Below are 20,997 nucleotides of genomic sequence, written 5' to 3' on the forward strand. Positions count from 1 at the left end.
AGCGCTCTTCTCATGGATGATAAATTACCCTGTAACGTGCAGAATGTAACATGCAAACATGTGCCAGAGCCATGGAACAATGAACTGAAATGCTTCTTGATCTCAGAAATCCTTCCTGGCTTTTCTTTTTAATTATTTTCTCCATAATTCATAACAGAAGTGCATTTTCTTTTTGATTGGCAGGTCACGCACCTTTGATTTGCCAATATGTTCTGCGAGATAGGTCTCAGGCCGTTTGTTCACCGTGAAGTGGGGAAATGAGGCATTCATAAAATGTATTTCTGTCGGATGCGTGTTCACTCCAGCCTTTTTGCCACTCTCACCCCTCCCTCCAGGTCCTCCTCCTCATACTGCAACCTGGCACTCCCCAGGCACATTGCAACCAGTAAAAACATTGTCAAAATGACCCTGCAAAGTGATTAGCCACTTTCCAGATGATAAATTGATTCTGGGATGTCACTGGAGAAGGAAGTTGGAAAGGCCTCGCTGTGGTCCTCATGGTCCTCTGTGCACCACCTTTGTGTCCAAGAACCACCTGCATATGACAGACTTAACGTTTTTATATCAACTTGCTTTTTCATTTAAATGAGCTTGATCTTAGAAGCTTGTTATTACCCCCATAAGGAAAAACTAGCTTTACTTGTCTTAGATAGAAGGCAACCCTAAGAATATATACCATGAAACTTAGACACTGTCATTAAATTTAACCGAATACTGTTGCCTGCCAAGGTTCTGAGCCTGCAGTTACGCCTTTCATTGTGTGAAATGGAGATCGACAGGTAGTGGGAGAGTGCTGAAGACAGGCTAGCATCAAGCCCAGACTTTCTCCTGGATATAATAAAGATGGAAGCGCAATTGGAATTGGAGGGAGCGGTCTTCTTGCTCTGCATTTGAGGGCATTCAGTGCCATGCTGAAGGCACCTGGCATCTTCTCATTGGTAGCACCTGATACGTAGCCCACATCCTCACTGACCCTGGATGCTGAGGGCTGCTTTGAGCCAGGGACCACTCTACAACGTTCTTTTTCTTTTCCCTCCCCTCTCCTCCCCGTCTCTCTTCTTTCTTCCATTCTTTTCCTACCTTGTCATTTTACTCCAAAAATTAGTTAAAGCCACTAACACAAATTTTTAAAAATTCAAGGTAAGATATCTTATGTCTGACAAGGGGTTAATTTTAGAAATATGTAAAAAACTCATACAACACAACAACGACAAACAGCCCATCAAAAAATAGGCAGAGGATATGAATAGACATTTTTCCAAAGAAGATATACAGATGGCCAACAGGCACATGAAAAGATGTTCGACATCACTGATCATTAGGGAAATGCAAATCAAAACCACAATGAGGTATCACCTTACACCGTCAGAATGGTTGTAATTAACAAGACAAAAAATAACAAATGTTGGAGAGGATGTGGAGGAAAGGGAACCCTTATACGCTGCTGGTGGGAATGCAAACTGGTGCAGCCACTGTGGAAAACAGTATGGAGATTTCCCCAAAAATTAAAAATAGAACTACCATACGATCCAGCCATCCTACTACTGGGTATTTATCCAAAGAACGTGAAATCAACAATACAAAGAGATCTGTGTACCCCTATGTTCATTGTAGCATTATTTACAGTAGCCAAGACGTGGAAGCAACCCAAGTGCCCTTCTACAGATGAATGGATAAAGAAGATGTGGTATATATACACAATGGAATACTACTCAGCCTTAAAAAAAACCCAAAAATCATGCCATTTGTAACACATGGATGGACTCTGAGGCTATTACACTAAGCAAAATAAGCCAGACTGAGAAAGACAAACGCCGTATGATTTCACTCATATGTGGAAGATAAACAAACACATGGAGCAGGGGAACAGATTAGTGGTTTCCAGAGGGGAAGGGGGTGGGGGAAGGGCAAAGGGGTAAAGGGAGACATATGTATGGTGATGGATAAAATCTTGACTACTGGGGGTGAGCATGATGCAGTCTATACAGAAACTGTTATATAATAATGTACACCTGAAATTACACAGTGTTATAAGCCAATATGATCCCAATAAAGTAATTTTTAAGAAAAGATATATTATTACTAAGTGGGAAAACAAAAGGAAGAACTGCCGTGGGGAATGCAGGGAATGAAAATGCAGCTAGGAATCAGTCCACATCCGGATCAGCACACGGCTCCACTCTGGGGAGGCCACAGCGTTGCTTTTGATCATGATTCTCTGTAATACAGGCAGTAATGCTGGATGCCATGGCAGGCATGATTCTCCCTTCCCCCTGTTCAAACCTCTTTAGAAGCAGCAGTACCGGCCAGCCAGGACCTCAGTTGGTTTCTTCCTATGAACAAATGGGCTTGAGGAGTGGCCCTTAACCTCAGGTGCTTGGGCCCAAGAGCCGTGCCAAATCAGGACTCACAAACCCAGATGCCTGCAGGGGCAGGCAGATAACAAATGATTGAAGGGATTGGGTGTAAGGGACATTAGGGAGTGGTGGGGACTGTGGCAAGCAAAGAACTCCTGCTGCTACTGGGCCTCAGAACATTATCACCCTGTGGGAATGATACAGGGTGAAGTTTGGGGGTGGAGCTTGTAGGTGGCACCCAGCTCTGTAGATCACCCAGTGTCTGGAGCTGACCCTCTATCATTACTTGTCATTCTCTTGGTCTCACTTTGCTGCATGGCATGATGGTACGTAGACCCTTGGTTTCAGGTGGAACTCTCTGGAGTCCGTTTAGTTGCTGCAGGGAGACGTGAGGGAGAATATGTGGTGGGCAGACTCTTACAAGCTGCCCCGCCTTTCAGTCTGTGTCTTATTACTCTGCATTGCTTTCTTCAAAGCGTATGTCCTCATCAGAAATTATCCTGTTCATTTATCTGCTCAGTTGTTTGCTTACCTCCTCCACCAAAATGAATCCAGCAGAAACTGATCACAAAGAATTCACTCGAGAATTATTGGTAGAATGAATGAATAATTGAATGAAGAGTGAACATATTCTACTTTCCCTATAGTTATACCTCTTAACTGGTTCCCTTGTTTGGTTGCATTGGTAACCTTAAGGATGTCATCCTTTCATTCTTTTCCTGAGAGGTTTTTTTAATCTTTGGAATTGGTTCTGAATTTTATCAGATGCCTTTTGAAGAATCATGAAGATGCTCGGATGTTTGGTTTCCTTGATCTTGAAGTACGGTTAATTATATTATTAAATTTATCAACAGTGCGTCATCCTGCTGGAATAAATCCCACTTTGCTATGTTTCGTGGCAGAATTTGTGTTGTTGTTTTTTCAGGAAACAACAATGACAATACTAGCAATGCCTAATTCACTGCATTCTTTCTGCATGTCAATTTCTCTTTAAAACGCTTGACATGTGCCATCCCACGTCATCCTGACCACTCCCTAGGATGCACTATTCCTACTTCACCAAGTTGGGACTTCACAAAATCTATGTAAAATGAGGGCATGGTATCCAACAAAGGTTAAATCTCAAAGTTAGCTATTATTATGATTATAAAACTTTGTCTGCATCCCTGATTATTTGCCTAAAATATAAATTCCTAGAAGTCAACACACCAAACCAAAAGGTTTTTTGAAACATTCTGTGACATTGCATTATAGAATGTGACCACTTGACCAGCAATCTCTACAGGTGCCTCTTACACTGCCTTCTCATCAGCTGATTTGATGGGCAAAAAAAGGTGGTACCTTATAGTTGTTTTAATACACGTCTTTGATTCCCAATAAGGCTGATTTTTTTTCAGAAGGTTATTGGCCATTAGTTCAATAAAGGCTTTCCAAATGAGTATTTGAGTTGGGTCCTGAAGGACCAGAAGAAGAAGGCTGTGAAGCTTTGGTATCTGGGGGAGTTGACCAGTTTGGCTGGAGTGAGGGGTAGAAATGGACCCCAGACACACTCCCATTCCAGCTCATTCAGCCACATGGTCCACACTGCATCCTGACAACCCATGGGGTGATGATATCACACTCTATGTGAGAGAAGAGGCAGGATTTCAGGAAGCAGAAAAGAAGAAGAAGGAAGCACCAGGCAGAGGGACAACATGAGCACAGGCCTTCATGTCACGTCCAAACACTGTGTCCTCACTTTGCATCTGGGTGGCGTGGGTCATGTGGGAGACACAATGGCAGATCCTGGTGTCAGGCTGGTTTAAAATTCCTGCTGTGGGTAGCATTTATACAGAGGTGGCTAGTCCTGTCTTTGCCTCCTAATTATACCCTTTTGTGTGAGATGCAGTAAAAAGGAAAATCAGTCGAAACCACTCTGACAATTTCCATTTTGTCCACACCCTTGAGGTCTGTACTGGGAGTAATGAGATTTCTGATGAACCATGAGCCAGTGGCAGGTTTTGCATCTGGATGTTAATCTCTAAGGAGTCTTGGGCCTCACAGAGATTCTTTACGGGATGTTCAAATTCCGATTGGCGGCAGAGGCTGCCCTTCTCGACCACAAGTCCAGCTAAAGTCAAGGGCAGCGATGAGTGTCATTTTAATTAAGGATGCAAGGTGGTTATTAGTTGAGAAATGGCCAAGTGAGGTGGGCCTTTGTACATCAGCATTGTGCAGAAAATGGAAAGTCTCATAAGGAGTAGACAGGAGCGGTGCCACGGGGACCTGTTTTAATGAATACATTAAGTATTTGTCATTAGCATTTCTTTGTTGCTATGTGACCATGTACTCCGGAATATTTGACAAGCTCTTCGTAGCCTGCATGGTTTTGAACTGGTGCCTCCGATCTTGCTCACATTATAAATCAGCCCCTCAGATGCTTCATTTTACCTCTCGGAATCAGTGCGTGTTCCACATTAGTGGAGACCACCGTAATAAGATTTCGCCCTACTTCTTCAAATTAAGTTTTCTTCACTCCTCTCTTGCTTTCCAGTTTGACTCAGCTCTGCAATGTTATTGAATTAGTCCACCTCACGTTGTACTCCACAAGAACTGGGCTCCTTGAAGCCAAGCTCCAAGGCCAGGTGGTTTCAGACAGTTGTCCAGGTCTTTGCATGAGCTGTTCCGTTTTCCTGAATATTTTCCCACCCCTGTTTACGTGCTGAACTCCTATTTGTGCCACAAAACGCTGCCCACTGCTCGTCCGTGACGCCTTCCCCAATTCTACCTGAGTGACACTCTTTTTGAAGTCAGTGCTTGGAAAATAATTTGCTTTTCCTGAGGAACTGGAATGCTGCCTCATTCTGATAATGAAGATTGTGCGTTTGGCCGTGTCATCCTCTCCCCTCTGATTGAAGGGAAGCTCGGAGCTAAGCCACTTTAGAGAGGCCGCGGGACACTGTCAGAATAGAGAACCCCCGGCAGGTAGGCTTCAGTTGGAGTCTCGGGCCAGGACCTGGGACAGTCTGTTGGGACTCAGTTTCATCATCTGTAAAATGAGACTAGTGTCTAGTTCTTAGAGTTTAAACGTATGTTATTAAATGTCTCAATGCCTGAGCTCTTGACACGTTGACCAATGTTGATTCTTCGATGTGTGTTCATTTCCTGCTTTGTTTTGATCTTCATTTCTCTGCTCTTCTTTTTTTATTGCCTTGTTTTCTACTTGACATTAAAATTCCTTGGTCCCAAATCTCTTTCTATTTTTAATCAGAATTTGTTTTTTACGTTTATGTTGTAAGCCACCAAAAGTCATTTGTGTCACTGGCCAAGATCTACTGACATCAGCTCTTCTATTTTTAAAGTGATCGAAACCCTCCCGCATAGTTTGTGAGGAAGTCCTGGTGCCCCGGTCCTCCCATGCTGCTTTTTTCCTCCAGGGTTGGGGCGATGGAAGAGGTCCACAGGGAAGCCCAGCCAGATCGGGGAGCGCTGCTTTGTTAATATATTGGCAAAACCCCCACGCCTCATTGCATAGGCCTGTGAAAAGCAGGTTTGGAAAGCTCGGCTTGGACTTGAGGCCAGAACAGAAGCTTCTTCCTTCAGCTCGACTCCAGATGCAGGGACCTACGAAGCCAGATGTAGCTGCAGAAATAGGAAGAGTTGTGGCAAGCAGACCCTGAATGCACTTACCCAAACGGCCGCTCCGTAGTTCTGACTTCACTCCATGTCGGATCGCTGGGGAGGCTTTACCATCTATGGATGCTGGGACCCCACTCACTGGGTTTTGGTTAAGCTGAGACCAGGACCCAGGCATCAGTCACTGGAAAGCTCCGTAGATGATTTTAAGGTGCAGCCAGGCTTGAAACTGCTGAGCCACTGACCCCCTCAGCACCAGGTCATGCATGTTGAATGGGCACAGGAAGCAGAGGCCAGACCCCTCCTGGGACCCTAATGATGGAGGAATAACTGGCAGGAAAATACACCCAGACTTGTTTTTTGAGGCTCAGCAAGTGAATGTGAGGCTCTGATCAATCAGATGGCTGTCTTCTCCCCTTTTAGGGAGACGTGAGTGAGTAGGGAAGAGAGAGACCAACGATGTTCTGTGATATTCTGCAGTGGGAGGGGCAGATGGTCCCTCCTGTCCGGAGGTGCAACACTGCACACTGGAGACACCTGTGCTCCTGTGCCTGCATCTGAGGCAGAGGGTGCCTTGAGCATTCCCGCACCCCACCTACCCTTGGGAGACCTCAGCCCTGTGGGTTTCCACCGAGGAAGCTGTCAGCCCAGAGTCTTGCTTTAGGATAAGTTCCATTTGATATCTACGTGCCGCTCAGTGATTGGGGTGCCAGTGTACCCGCCCCCCCCCCCCAGTTAGTTGTACCCTAGTCTTAAAGTATGGGGAAAGGCTGGAAAAGGAAGCAAGGCTCTCCTGTGCAGGGTGCTTTTGGGGTAGAGCCAGTGTGGCTGCCCATCCTCTTGCATTACTTAAGCTTATCAGCAAGAAACGTGCAGCTGTCACTAGACGTGGGGCTTGCAGTCCCTGAAGTGGAGTGATTGGCAAAGTGTGGCTCCTGCACCCTAGCCCCAGGGCTTGTTCCTCCCGTCTACTCTGTGTTTATAATTTCAGGAGTCTCCTGTAGGTATTTTATTTCAGATTCAACTATTAATGTCCATCTTGGGAATGTACAACGGAGCATGTTGCCAAATTAACTTGGCTGGTGCTGACTCCCGCTGTCAGCTCTGCGGCTCTTCACAAAACTTACTTATTTCTTCCTCTCGGGCACACTCAGAACATTCTCCAGGATAGATCATATGTTAGACCACAAAACAAATCTTAACAAATTTAGGAAGATTGAAATCATATCAAGTGTTTTACCATCCACAGTGGTATAAATTATAAATGAGTAACGGGAGGAAAATAGGAAAAGTCACAAATATGTAGAAATTGAACAACATACTCCTGAACAACCAATGGGTCAAAAAAAGAAATCCAAAGGGGAATAAAAAAATATATTGAGAAAAATGAAAATGGAAACAGCACATACCAAAACTTATGTGGTACAGCAAAACCAGTTCTAAGAGGGAGGTTTATAGCAATAAACGTCAATATTAAGGAAAAAAGACGAGATCTCAGATAAACAACCTGAATTTACACCTCAAGGAACTAGAAAAAGAAGCCCAAAGTTAGCAAATGGAAGGAAATAATAAAGATGAGAGCAGAAATAATTCAAATAGAAATTAGAGAAACAATAGAAAAGATCAATGAAACTGGGAGTTGATTTTTATAAAAGATCAATAAAATTGACAAACCTTTAGCCAGACTAAGAAAAAAAGAGAAAAGACTCAAATAAATTATAAATGAACGAGGAGACATTACAACTGATACTGCAGAAATCGGTCATAAGGGACTACTATGAACAATTATACCCAAAGAGATTGAGTAACCTAGAAAAAGTTAATAAAGTCCTGGAAATATACAGCCTGCCAAGACTGAATCATGAAGACAGGAAATCTGGACAGGCCAATGGTGGGTAAGGAGACTGAATTGTTACTCATAACCCTTCCAATAAGGAAAAGCCCAGAACCAGATGGCTTCACTGGTGATTTCTACCAAACATTTAAAGAAGAATTATGCCAATCTTTCTCAAACTCTTCCAAAAAATTGAAGAAAAGGGAACACTTCCAAACTCATTTTATAACGCTAGCATTACCCTAAGATTAAAGCCAGATAAGGACACTACAAGAAAAGAAAATTTTAGGCCAATATCCCTGATGAATATAGATGCAAAAATATCAACAAAATACTAGCAGACCAAATGTAACAGCACATTAAAAGGATCACACACCATCCATACACCATTAATGAGTGGGATTTATCTCTGGGATGCAAGGATGGTTCAACATATGCAAATCAAGAAAGGTGATACACCATGTTAACAGAATGAAGGATAAAAATAATATGATCATCTCAACAGATGAAGGAGAAGCATTTGACAAAATTGAACATCTTTTCATGATAAAAACTCTCAACAATTCAGGCATAGAAAGAATGTACTTCAACATAATAAAGGCCATATATGACAAGCCCACGGCTATCAACACACTCAATGGTGAAAAACTGAAAGCTTTTCCTCTAAGATCAGAAACAAGACAAGGTTGTCCAATTCCACCACTTCTATTCAACATAGAACTGGAAGTCCTAGCCAGAGCAGTTAGGCAGGAAAGAGAAATAAGAGGCATCCAAATTGGAAAGGAAGAAATAAAACTGTCTCTCTTTGTAGATGAGATGATCCTATATATAGAAAATCCTAAAGACTACATCCAAAATCTGTTAGACCTAATAAATGAATTTAGTAAAGTTGCAGGACATAAAACCAACAAACAAAAATCAAATGAATTTCTATACAGTGACAACAAAGTATCCAAAGGAGAAATGAAGAAAACATTCTCACTTACAATAACATCAAAAACAATAAAATACTTAGGAATAAATTTAACCGAGGAGCTGAAAAATCCGTACACTGAAAACTGTGAGACATTGATGAAAGATTCAAATAAATGGAAAGATATTCTGTGTTTATGGATTGGGAGAATTAATATTGTTAAAAGGTCCACACTACCCAGAGCAATCTGCAGATCCAGTGAAATCTCTATCAAAATTCCAATGGCATTTTTGAAACAGAAAAAACAATCCTAAAATTCATATGGAACCATGAAAGACCTTGAATAGCCAAAGCAATCTTGAGCAAGAAGGACAAATTTAGAGGCACCACATTCCCTGATTTCAAACTATACTAGAAATCTATAGTCATCAAAAGAGTATGGTGCTGGTATAAAAACAGACATATAGACCAATGGAATATAATAGAAAGCCCAGAAATAAACCCACTCAGATATGATCAACTAATTTTTGACAAGGGAACCACGAATACTCAGTGGGGAAAGGATAGTCTCTTCAATACATGGAAAACTGGATATCCACATGCAAAAGAATGAAATTGGGCCCTTATCTTAAGCCATATAGAAAAATCAACTCAAAATGGATTAAAGACTTAAACATTAGACCTGAAACTCTAAAACTCCTAGAAGAAAACATAGGGAAAGAGCTCCTTGACATTGGTTTTGGCAATGAGTTTTTTGGATATGACTTCAAAAGCATAGGTAGCAAAAGCAAAAACAAACAGATGGGAAGATATCAAATTAAAAAGCATCTGCACAGCAAAAGTGAAAATCAACAAGATGAAAAGGCAACGTACAGAATGGGAGGAAATATTTGTAAACTATAGATCTGATAAGGACTCAATTTCCAAAATACATAAGGAACTCTTACAACTAAATTGAGAAAATAAATAACTCAATTTAAAAAATGGGCACAAGACCTGAATAGACATTTCTCCAAGGAAGGCATACAGATGGCTAACAGGCAGTATACAAAAAAATGCTCAATGTCATAATCATGAGGGAAATGCAAATCAAAACCACAATGAGACATCACCTCACACCTGTGAGGATGTCTATTATTGAGAAACAAAGATAACAAGTGTTGGCAAGGATGTGGAGTAAAGGGAACCCTTGTACACTGTTGGTGGGAATGCAAATTGGTACAGCCATTATGGAAAAACAGTACAGAGGTGCCTTAAAAAATTAAAAATAGAACTACAATATGATCCTGTAATCCCATGTCGGATATTTATCCAAAGGAGTTGAAATCAGGATCTCGAAGCGATATCTGCGCTCCCATGTTCATTGCAGCATTATTCACAATAGTCAAGCATGGAAACAACCTAAATTGCCATAGATGGATGAATGGATAAAGGAAATGTGGTGAATACTCACAATGGAATATTATTCAGCCTTTAAAAAGAAGGAAATCCTGCGACAACATGGACAGACCTGGAGGACATTATGATAAGTGAAATAAGCGAGACAAAGACAAATACTGCATGGTATCACTTGTATGTGAAATCTAAAAAAGCCAAACTCCCAGAAACGGAAACTAGAATGGTAGTGCCGGCGGTTGGGGCCAGGGCGAAATAGGAAGGGGATGGCCAGGGCGAAATAGGAAGGGGATGGTCAAAGGTTACAAAGTTTCACTTTCCAAGATGAGTAAGCTCTGGAGATCCACCATACAGTGTAGTGCCTATAGCTACCAATACCGTACTGTGTAGTCAAAATTTCTGAGACGGTAGATCTTATATTGTGTTCTTTCCCCGTGTCCTCCCCCCATACACAAATAGTAATAATAAAGGGCGTGGGAGGAAACTTTGGGAGGTGATTAATGTATTTGTGGTCTTGATGGTGGTGATGCTTTCATGGGTATGGACTTAACCCCAAACTCATCGAGTTGTGTACATTAAATATGTATAGCTTTTACATGTCAATCATAGCTCAATAAAGAGATTTTTTAAAAACTGGTTTATTTACGAACCTCAGCTTAGCATCCCCCCTACTGGCAACAATACCTTGGCTTGGGAAGGAAGTCCCACAGTGTGGAATTGTGGAAAGGGCTCCGACTTGGGCAAATGGGAAAACTGAAATGGAATCCTAGCTCTACGGGAGACACTGTGACCCCGGGCAGGTTATTCAACCTTTTCTCTTCAGTTGTGCTTTTCTCTAACAAGATGAAGGTATCGTTGCTGTGACCAATAAATAAACTTATATAGAGTGTATCCTACCTAGAACACAGATGCTCAACAAAAGATAGTCTTCCTGTCTTCCCCAGATCTGTCGCTTTAGATTATCTTTTATTGTTTTTTAACCTGAACGATTCCATTACTGGAATTTTTGTTTCTCACATTCTCTCTCTCTTTCTTTCATTTAATGACCAATTTGCACACTCTGTTCCTTCTGCCTGGAACACTGATCTTTCCCCGCCCACTGCAGTTAGGCTTACTTGACACCATCTCTTCTCTCAAAGGACAGCTCATCCCCGTTTTCCCATCCCACCTCTTACACATCCTCCCCACACATGCTTGCCTCCCCCTTGTCGCACCCATTGCTGCTGTGACTTACGTGGATTTGGGCCGTGCTTTTGATTAGTTTCTCGCTGTAAACTCCATGAGGGCAGAAAGAAGCTCCGTTTGTTCTCACGATTATGTCCTGAGTGCCTAACATACTGCTGGTACTCAGTAATAATTCGTCACAACCTAGAAGTTCTGTGTCTTCATTTCTGATTTTTATATTTATAGCCAAATCTCAAGCTTGTCCACCCAGAATCCTTCAGATCATTCCTATCGGTTCTGTCTGCCCAGCCCCCAGCTTCCTCATGCACTACCTCCAGGGGCTGCATCCTCAGCCTTCTTCAGAGGGCCACCCTTGCATTCCTGGAGTCGCTTTGGCAACTTGCTGCAGAGCCAGAGTGCCTGGGAGCTTACCCACCCTTCCCAGGTGGTCCCACAGCCAGGGGCTGGTGGTCCCAGGGCTGTGAGAGCCCCGCTCTCTTGCACTGAGGACGACATGCTGTCCAGAGCTCCCCGTGGGACCAGGCTGAGGCTGCACTTGCCTGACATCACCTCCTTGCTTCCCTACCCTATCCTGCTGGTCTCCTTAGGAGAACTCCTTAATGAATCACTTGCCAGTGAATCCTTTCCTCAGGGCCTGCATCTGGAAAAACCCATCCAAGACAGGTGCATATCTGAAAGGGTGGAAGTATGGGTGGAATCATAGAACTCGAGAGCTGGAGGGAGTCCTAGATGTTAACCAGTGAGATCCCCATAATTCATTACAGTGGACATTTGGTTGAACACGTGTTCTGTGCTGGGAGTGTGATGGGCTGCAGATGGGGAAACTGAGCCCTAGAGAGGGGATGTGGGCCACAGAGCACATGAGTAGTAATGACAAGACAAGAACCTGAGTCTCCTGGTTCTCGGGCAAGATAGAGTCCTTGGCTCTAGCTCCTCCCACTCCTTGGTGGCCCTCTGGTGGCTGTGGCTGGGGTGGAGCTCTCCAAGCTCCTCCCCCTTTGCCTCCTCTCCTTCACTCTCCCCAGAGACAAGGCAGGGTCCAGGGTACACGGAGACAGGGAGGAGGAGGGGTGTTGCCCATGAGCCCAACTGGACTGTGTTGTCGGTGGCTGGAACCCTGAGGGCCTCTCTGGCTGGTCACTCTCTGCCTCCATGGGTTCTTAGTTGAGCTGTAATTTTAGAAGTTTGGGCTTAGAAGGGTGGAGGTGACAGTGGTGGAGCTGGTGGCAGGGATGGCGGTAGACTGTATGTGTCTGGGGTGGCTCAAGCTGGGAAAGCCTCGGTTTGGGCAGAGAACTTGCCTTCTGCTCTGTGCTTTGGGGAGAATCCATCCTGCCTTAGAGGAATTCTCTCCTGCCTACTCTTACCGTCAGAAGGTATTGGGACACAAGATTAGGGCTGGGCCCTGGGGCCAAGGATGGAAGGGGCAGCTCAGTCTGGCTTTAATTCAGGCCACTTGGGCTGTCTCTACCTATTTCAAGAGGAATATTCTTAGCACCAGGGGTCCAGCCTGGTTCAGTCTAGGAGGGGCCAAGGCTTCCCAATTGGGGGGTGGATCAAAAAGCTTTATGGTATTAAGCCAAGTGATTTGTTTTGGAGTGTCCTCTCCTATTTGCTTCTCATGTCAGCGACAGTAATAGAGAGCTACTTATAGGTCCTGGTCAAATATCTTCTCATGTCCTCATTCCCAGCAGGAAAAAAATAACCCAGCAAACCCCCTGACATTCCAGTGAAAGCTATGGCTTTCTTCTCATGCAGTTATTCATCAGGATCCTCCTTTTGACTCCTGTCTTTTTCTCAGCAGAAGCATGGCGTAGCAGTAGGGAGGGCGATGGCTTCCGATGGGAGTGTATTCGCAGCAATAGCCTACTAAGTATTCACTTTCTGTGCCCCCTGCTTTCTGCTGCTCCGTCACAGAGCGGCCGTACTTGGAAATGATAATGTGGTCGGTAGGTTTTGGTGGTTATTGCTTGGAGAGGTCACCACAACTCTCGGTCCTGAGCTAACCATGGGGGCGCCTCTCCTCCCAACACAGGGGTGGTGGCTGGTGGCCTGGCCAGGAACAGATGGAGGGGCTGGAGAGTGGAGGCCTCGGTCATTGAAATGACTGACGGTGAGTCACGCACACACGAATGGAGCGGGAGCAGCTGCGGAGGGGATATGAAAAGGCCCATCTGCGGAGCATTGTCATAAACCCAGATCTGTTCCTGCGGAAACGAGGCAGCATCCACCAGAACCATTCTGTATGCGCGAGGACAGAGACGAATACGAGGAGGAGCCGGAGCCGGGGGTCTGGGAGCACAGGGGTGTGGGGCTGGGCCTGGAGAGCCTTCCTCTTTGAGTTTTCCTTGCCTATCTTCTCTCTTCTCTTCTGCTTCCACAAATTCATCTAGCCTTTTCTCTTTAGTTCTCTTTAAATCATTCTTCCCACTCTGGCCAGCTACTGCTTGGGCCAAAGTGCCATTGCAGATTCAACCCCTTCTTTTTTTTTCCCCTAGGAAGATTAGCCCTGAGCCAACATCTGCCGCCAATCCTCTGCTTTTTGCTGAGGAAGACTGGCCCTGAGCTAACGTCCGTGCCCATCTTCCTCTACTTTATATGTGGGACGCCTGCCACAGCATGGCACGCCAAGTGATGCGTAGGTCCTCACCCAGGATCTGAACCGGTGAACCCTGGGCTGCTGAAGCGGAACGTGCGAACTTAACTGCTGCACCACCAGGCTGGCCCGACTCAACCCATTCTTGATCCAGTTGATTCCAAACTGCTTTAGATATTTCTGGTTTTTTGTCTTGGTGGGGTCGGCAAACTATGGCGCATGGTCCAAATCTGGTGTGCCTCCTGTTTTTGTAAATAAAGTTTTATTGGAGCACAGCCGTGCACCTTTATTTATGTGTTGTGTATGGGCTGCTCTCACATGACAGAGGCAGAGTTGAGTAGTCGCAGCAGAGACCGTGTGGCTGACAGAGCTTAAAATATTTACACCATAACACCTATCCTGACCCCTCTCATGCCCCACACTTTCTCCATCTTCCCCAACTTCCTGGAGAACTAAAGCCCTTTGGATTAGCCCCGGTCCTAGGGCCCACCTGCCCTACCATTTATGCAGCCCAGGCTAGTGAGGGTAGACCCAGGAAGGGAAGTAGGCTTTTTGTTTTCTAGCCTATGACAAAGGGCTGGAAGTGGCTGCCTGGAGCATTGGTTTTTTTTTTTTAAAGATTGGCACCTGGGCTAACGACTGTTGCCAATCTTTTTTTTTTTTTTTTAAGGATTGGCACCTGGGCTAACAACTGTTGCCAATCTTTTTTTTTTCTTCTGCTTTATCTCCCCAAACCCCCCCTGTACGCAGTTGTATATCTTAGTTGCATGTCCTTCTAGTTGTGGGATGTGGGCGCCGCCTCAACGTGGCCTGAAGAGTGGTGCCATGTCCGCGCCCAGGATCCGAACCCTGGGCTGCCGCAGCGGAGCGCACAAACTTAACCACTGGGCCACGGAGCCGGCCCCTGGAGCATTGTTTTGAGAAAGAGTCCCCGTGTGCATCTGATCTCATCGGGAAGGAGGACTGTGCTCAGTGTGTGCTGCCTGCTCTGGGAGTTCGAAGAGGGAGCCACGTGACACTGGTCATATATTTGTTATCCTTCATTTGGACACTTCCTTTCACTCCTTTCCCCCTCTTCTTATATCCCCAATTTTGTATACATTTATTCAAAAAGAAAACATTTTCTGAGTTGCTGTTATGTTACAGGCACTGATGGGCTAAGCCATGCTGCAGTAATAAACAACCCCCGATCTCAGCAAATTCTTAACACAGCGGAGTTCTTTTGGTTGTCATTGCTGCAGTAGGTCCAGCCTGGCTGGCAGGAGGGTCTGCTTATCACAGTGATCCAGTCCTGTAGGTTGGTGGTGTGTCTGCAGCATTGTCCATGTCAGGGCCAGAGGGAAAGAGAGCTCAGTCCAAAAGGGACACAGCCATTTCTGCTGCAACTCAGGGTTAGTTACAGGGCTCCACCCAAGCACAAGGGGATCAAGAAATATGTTTCTACCGTGTGCCTAGAAGGGAAGGAGAACCAGATATTGCTGAGTAGAATGAGTGATCATCAAATGCTGGCGATAAAGAGATGAGTACGGACAGACCACAACCTGTGCTCTGGGGGAGAGCCAGGTCTCCTACACAATTTATTGAGTTTACTGCAAATGCAACACTTTGTGGTTGTTATGACATTTGATCTTCACACCAGCCATGAGACATTTTCCATTTACAGGTGATAAAACTGAGTCCCAGCAAGACTAAATGACGATTAAAGTCACTCAGCTGGTGGGAGTTGAAGGTAAAATTCTGGGCTTAGAGGAAGACCTCTGTCCACAATGCCACAGGGCTCCCAGTCTCTCCGCTCTAGCTCCAGCTCTGGCTTCCTGCCTAAGATGTCCCGGCCACTGGTCACTGCGGTGGGCCGTGGGGAAGATCCCTTTAGGAGCTCACTGGTCACTGTCTGGTGGGAAGGGAAAAGATGAGAGCCTAATCCTGGCTTGATTCACCCAAATCAGTTCCATCTGGTGAATATGATTGTTTTGTCCATGTCAGATAAATGATCGTAATGCCTCACAGGCAATCTTCATTAAACTCCATTTATAGAAACCACTTCCTCTGCTCTGTGAGATCTGCTTGTGACTCCCCATTGCCTTCAGGAAAAAGTCCAAATTTCTGTTTTATTTCAAAGTCCTGCCCAGCTGGGCACTCCTCCACCTAGTGGTCGCTCCTCCTGTTGGGTGCATTCTTATCTTCATGCTGCTTCCAGCCCATGGTGCTTCTGTGGATGCAGAGGTTCAGGGCGGAGAAGATGAGAGTCTGGACTAAGACGTTAACAGTAGGATGGATGGAGGGAGAGAGATTGGGAGGCTATGGGGAGGAAGTAAAGTTTCCATTTCTTGACAGGGGCAACCAGCGGTCAGGATGCTGAAGACAATGAAGGGGATAACTGTGCAAGGGAGTAATCTCTTGAGCTGGCTTTATCCTCATCCATCCCTGTGTTCCATAGAGTCAGGGACCAGCCTTTTCTTCTCCTTGTCTCTTGATTTTTTAGAGAACTGACTGCCTGGCACATAGTTCACGGTGTCACTCAGTAAATTGTTGTTAAGCTGAACTGACTTGATTATGATGATATAATAAACACAGTAGCCACAGTCTACCCTGAACACCTGCTCTGAGCTGGTCGTCTCCATGCTAGACCCCTCATCTACATTATCTTACCTAATTATCATAAAACTCCTAGGAAGCATTTATTATACGCCCATTCTACATATGAAAAAATAGTTTGGAAACTTTAAAGACCTTGTCCAAAGTTGCAAGGTTAAAAAGAAACTGAATCAGGATGTGGCCCGGAAACTGTCAGCTTCCAGAACCCAGACCATTTCTTTCTTGCCATTAGCTCTCCCAGGACAATATGTTTCATGTTGCTGACACGATGAATTTAGGTCAAATATGTGAATTTTTAGAGGCCAACTCCCTGGTTTGGATGGAACAGCACAATTCCTAGAAGGCTTAAATTATGCATCATTGAAGCTCTTCCAGTGGAAAGTTAAAATGTCAAACACACACCCACAGCTCAGCACATACGCAATCTAGCAGCCATTTCCTTGAAAATAGCATCTTGTTACGAAGGCATAATGTCGCAGGCTGAATCTCCAGCCTACGTATGCAAATGCAGGTTCTCAGTGTGCATTTGAGAAAAGGAGTGGAGTCTGGTCAGGGCCAATGGCGCGAAGGCTGAGGCACCCCTCTTTCCACAGCCCCAGGGATGTGGCACCGAGGCAAGGGGCCTGATTCAGCAGTGTAGCATGATAAAGATGAATATGGGGGTGCTCCCTGGATCACTCTACAATGAGCCATTTCCTTCTTTTCAGGATGGGGAGCATCTCCGAGCTGTTCAAGTCATCTTACCATCCTGGACCTCAGTTTTGTCATCTATTAAATGGGTATAATAATTGTACCTACTTCATTGGATTGTTGTGGAGATTAAATAAATTAATAGATGTAAAGTGCGCAGGACAGTGAGGAAGCACTCAGTGAATATTATTTATTTATCATCATTATCATCATCGTCATCATCTTTATCATCATCTTCTTCATCATCATCATCATCATCATCATCATCATCACCACAGTGCAGTAAGTTCATTATGGGGTGAGCACTGACTTTGGAGTCAAATGCCCACATTATCATTTGTTAGTTGTGTGACCTTGAGCAAGTCATCCCTGCTCCTGGGATCTGTTTCCTCAATCAGTGTGTATTTATCTAGTACTTTCTAAATGTCAGGCGCAGTGCTAAGCACTTTCCATATATTATCTGTCGGCTCCCAACAGTGCTGTGAGATAGGGTACAGAGCCCCCTTTTATGGATGAGACTGAGGTTCAGAGAAGTTAAGCAGATTGCCCGGTGTCACAGCCAGGAAGCCAGTAACTCGAACCTGGGAGCCAAGACTGTCTGCGTCTGAAGTCTGTCCTCCTCACCACCTCGCTAAGCCACGGGGGAGGACTCCCTCCCTCAGGGGGCTCCCCGCGGTCCAGGCAAGATCTGAAATGGCAGATGCCTATACAGGGGCTAGAGTAGGGGATGTTCAAACACGGAATTTGAAGTACTGTTTGTCATTAGGGCTATCAGCAGCAACAAAGCCGCTGTGCCTCCCCCCCCTCCTCCCCCTCCTCCCCTTCCTTCTTCTCCTCCCCCTCCTCCTCCTCCCCCCTCCCCCCTGTCCCGGCTTTCCCTAGGATGCCCTGACCCATCGTGCATACCTTGCCTTCCAATCCGCCCTCCTCGTGCAGACACAACACCCTACGCCCTGTGGTCTCTAAGCTTCCCGTCCTTGTCTGTGCTATTCTTCCTGCTCCGCCCATCTCTGCATGTTCACCCATAACCATTCTTTCATCCAGATCACAAATACTTCCTTTTCTGTGGAGACATCTTGTGCTGCTCTCCCTCCAACTTAAACCTCAACTGTTGTGCGTTTGCATCCTTAGTGTGGATTGTGAACTCTACCTATGGGTTTCTTGACTTGTCAGTCATTCTCTTGTTAGACTGCAGACTCCACGAAGGCAGGGCCAGGTGTGGAGTTCGTTGTCATGGGCCCAGCCCTGCAGGAGACACTTGCAGACGTTCGGCAGCAGAGAAATGGGCATTTGATACATTCTTAAATCTGGTCCTTGGCAGGCTCGCACCACAGTGTGCACAGTGTTTGCAGCTCAAAGGTTTGCCTGGTGCAGTAAGTCTTAGGAACACTTCTTATAGCTCCACTCCTGAAGAGTCATGTGCGTAGTGGTGTGCCAAAGGTTCTGAGAGGTCCCACCATAAAGAAACCCACTTTCGTTTTTTAACCTAGGAAACTCATTTGCCCATTGACTTCCCCTCTCCACAAATACCCATGACTCCTCAGCCCTCTTCCCTGGCTGTGCTGTAAGAAGTTAAGAAGATGAGGCTTTTCTGATCCGGTGCTAATAGGAAAGATTTGTAATTCTGGTGGAGAGAGCGAGCTTCTCCCCAACTTCAACTTTCTGGAGGTAGAGGTGCCCCATGGGGAGCAAGATTATCATCAGCAGCCGCCAGAAGGGGCCTTGTCAACAATGAGATGTTGGAGAATCACCTCCTCTCCGGTGATGGAGCCCAAACCACAGGAGGTCCCTAGGAGGGACCACAGAGGAGCAGGGACCATGTGTCCATCGGCTCGTGGGACTCAGTCAGGGAAGGGAGGGGCACGGAGATTGACAGCTGATTCCCCGGTGGACACGTTGTTTGTTTGGGGAGGGGATACTGTCACATACAAGCATTAGGTGCTACCTCACTTTGCATAATGACCCTGTGAGGTAGGCGTCCTCCTCGGTGAACAAACCAAGACAAGACGATCCTGTTTCCCACTGTAAAATGCAAGTCTATTCATTTCAAAAGGAAACCGCCTTGCATTTTAAACTGGGAATCAAGCAAGCTCTCAGACAGTCACGTGGCCAGTCTCCCTGATTTCGTTTCTAGTTCAGTGAATGGCGCTTTCAAAGTTCATCTTATCACCCTCCATTTGTTCAGTGTCTGCCATATTCTTTCACCTTCGTGACAACCTTGGGAGTTAACATTACTCCTCCCTTTGACCACCCAGGAAAATGAAGCCGAGAGGGTAGTGGTAGTTCACTCAACACCCTTGCCACAAATGCTGATTTAGCCCCTACTGGGTGTCATAGACAGTAATAGAGTATGACACAGGTGACCCCCCAAGTCTTTGTTGAGCACCTATTATGCATCAGGCACTGTTCTGATGTGCTATAGACTAAATGTTGTGTCGCCCTAAAATCCCCGTGTTGAAACCTCACCCCCAAGGTGGTCGTATCAGGAGGTGGCGCCTTTGGGAGGTGACTAGGTCATGGGTTCAGAGCCTTGTGAATGGGATTAGTGCCCTTGTAAGAGGGACTCCAGAGAGCTCCCTCGCCCCTCCCACCATGTGAGGACAGAGAGGAGACAGCCGTCTGTAAACCAGAAAGCAGATGCTCCCCAGACTCTGAATCTCTTGGCAGCTTGGTCTTGGGCTTCAGCCTCCAGAACTGAGAGAAGTAGAAGCGTGCCGGTTAAGCCCCCAGTCTGTGGTGTTAGGTTCTGGCAGCCTGAGCCGACTGAGAAATGGCGTGTTATACAGGGCATCATTCTTAATCCTCACAATTAGTAGGGAAGTCGATGGGATTAGTGTTGACATTTAACAGATGGAGACACTGGAGCACAACATTCAGAAAAACTTGTCCAAAGTGACACAGCCACCAAGTGGCAGAGCAGGATCCAGACCCAGCCAGCCGGGTTATTTGCCCAAATAACGCTCAGATGTGACACCTCACAAAACATATGTTCCTCCCCTGCAGCCCGTGGCCTTGCTGTCAGCCTGATACAGAGCTGTCAGCACACAATTCATGATTTTCTGCTGTACAGTGACTGTGCAGACCGCAGGAAAGGTACAAAAGATGTGGGTGAACCCCAGCCCCCTCCCCACGGCCCCTCTGAAGAAGACACCCACTACTGGCTCAATCAAAGATACCTGGCGCCCCTGAAGTCAGAATGCCCTCCACATCCTGTGATTGAAGCCAAACTTTCCAATTTTGTTATCTTAGCAAAGGCCACTGGGCAATTTCTCCCGCATTTGTCATCATCCTTTAAAACATGATATAATTGGAAGTTGCTGTGCTGGGCTGAGGGTAGGATGACATTTTAGGCACATTCAATTTGAACATAAATGTCATATTTGCACTAGGTTGGGGCTGCTGGCTGTAAGGATAAAATGTTCAAGAGTGATGAGTAGACCCACAAGAGAGCTTGGGGAGCAAGAAGGAAGCAGCTTCACAGAGACAAATTAATTATTGCAAGCAGAAGGTCATCGTTGTCCTCTTATAAGCAAGCATCTGCTCTCTCTGCACTTTCTTATTCTGACTCTAGAGAATACATTCTCTCCATCTTCCTGCTCTGAAGATCAGAGAAAACCTGATCAGCATTCATTCATTTACATATATAAACATATAAATATAAATATGTATGTCTGCATATGTATCTATATAAATGAAGCGCTATTGTGAATTAACACCCCTACCTCCAAGATACTACGCATCGGTTGTTTTTATTCATTTTGATTTAATTCTAGGCTCATCCTTGATCCTTTCTCCTCTCTCACCTGCCCCACCCCAT

General features: G+C 45.4%; 1 protein-coding gene across 2 annotated transcripts in view; it reads left to right on the forward strand.

Moving 5' to 3' along the window:
- STK32B (serine/threonine kinase 32B) overlaps positions 1-20,997 on the forward strand; it is a 337,777-nt gene that overhangs the window by 111,965 nt on the left and 204,815 nt on the right. The window lies entirely within an intron of this gene.

This window comes from Equus quagga, chromosome 3 (assembly GCF_021613505.1).
Source record: "Equus quagga isolate Etosha38 chromosome 3, UCLA_HA_Equagga_1.0, whole genome shotgun sequence".
In the NCBI taxonomy this organism is placed as follows: domain Eukaryota; kingdom Metazoa; phylum Chordata; class Mammalia; order Perissodactyla; family Equidae; genus Equus; species Equus quagga.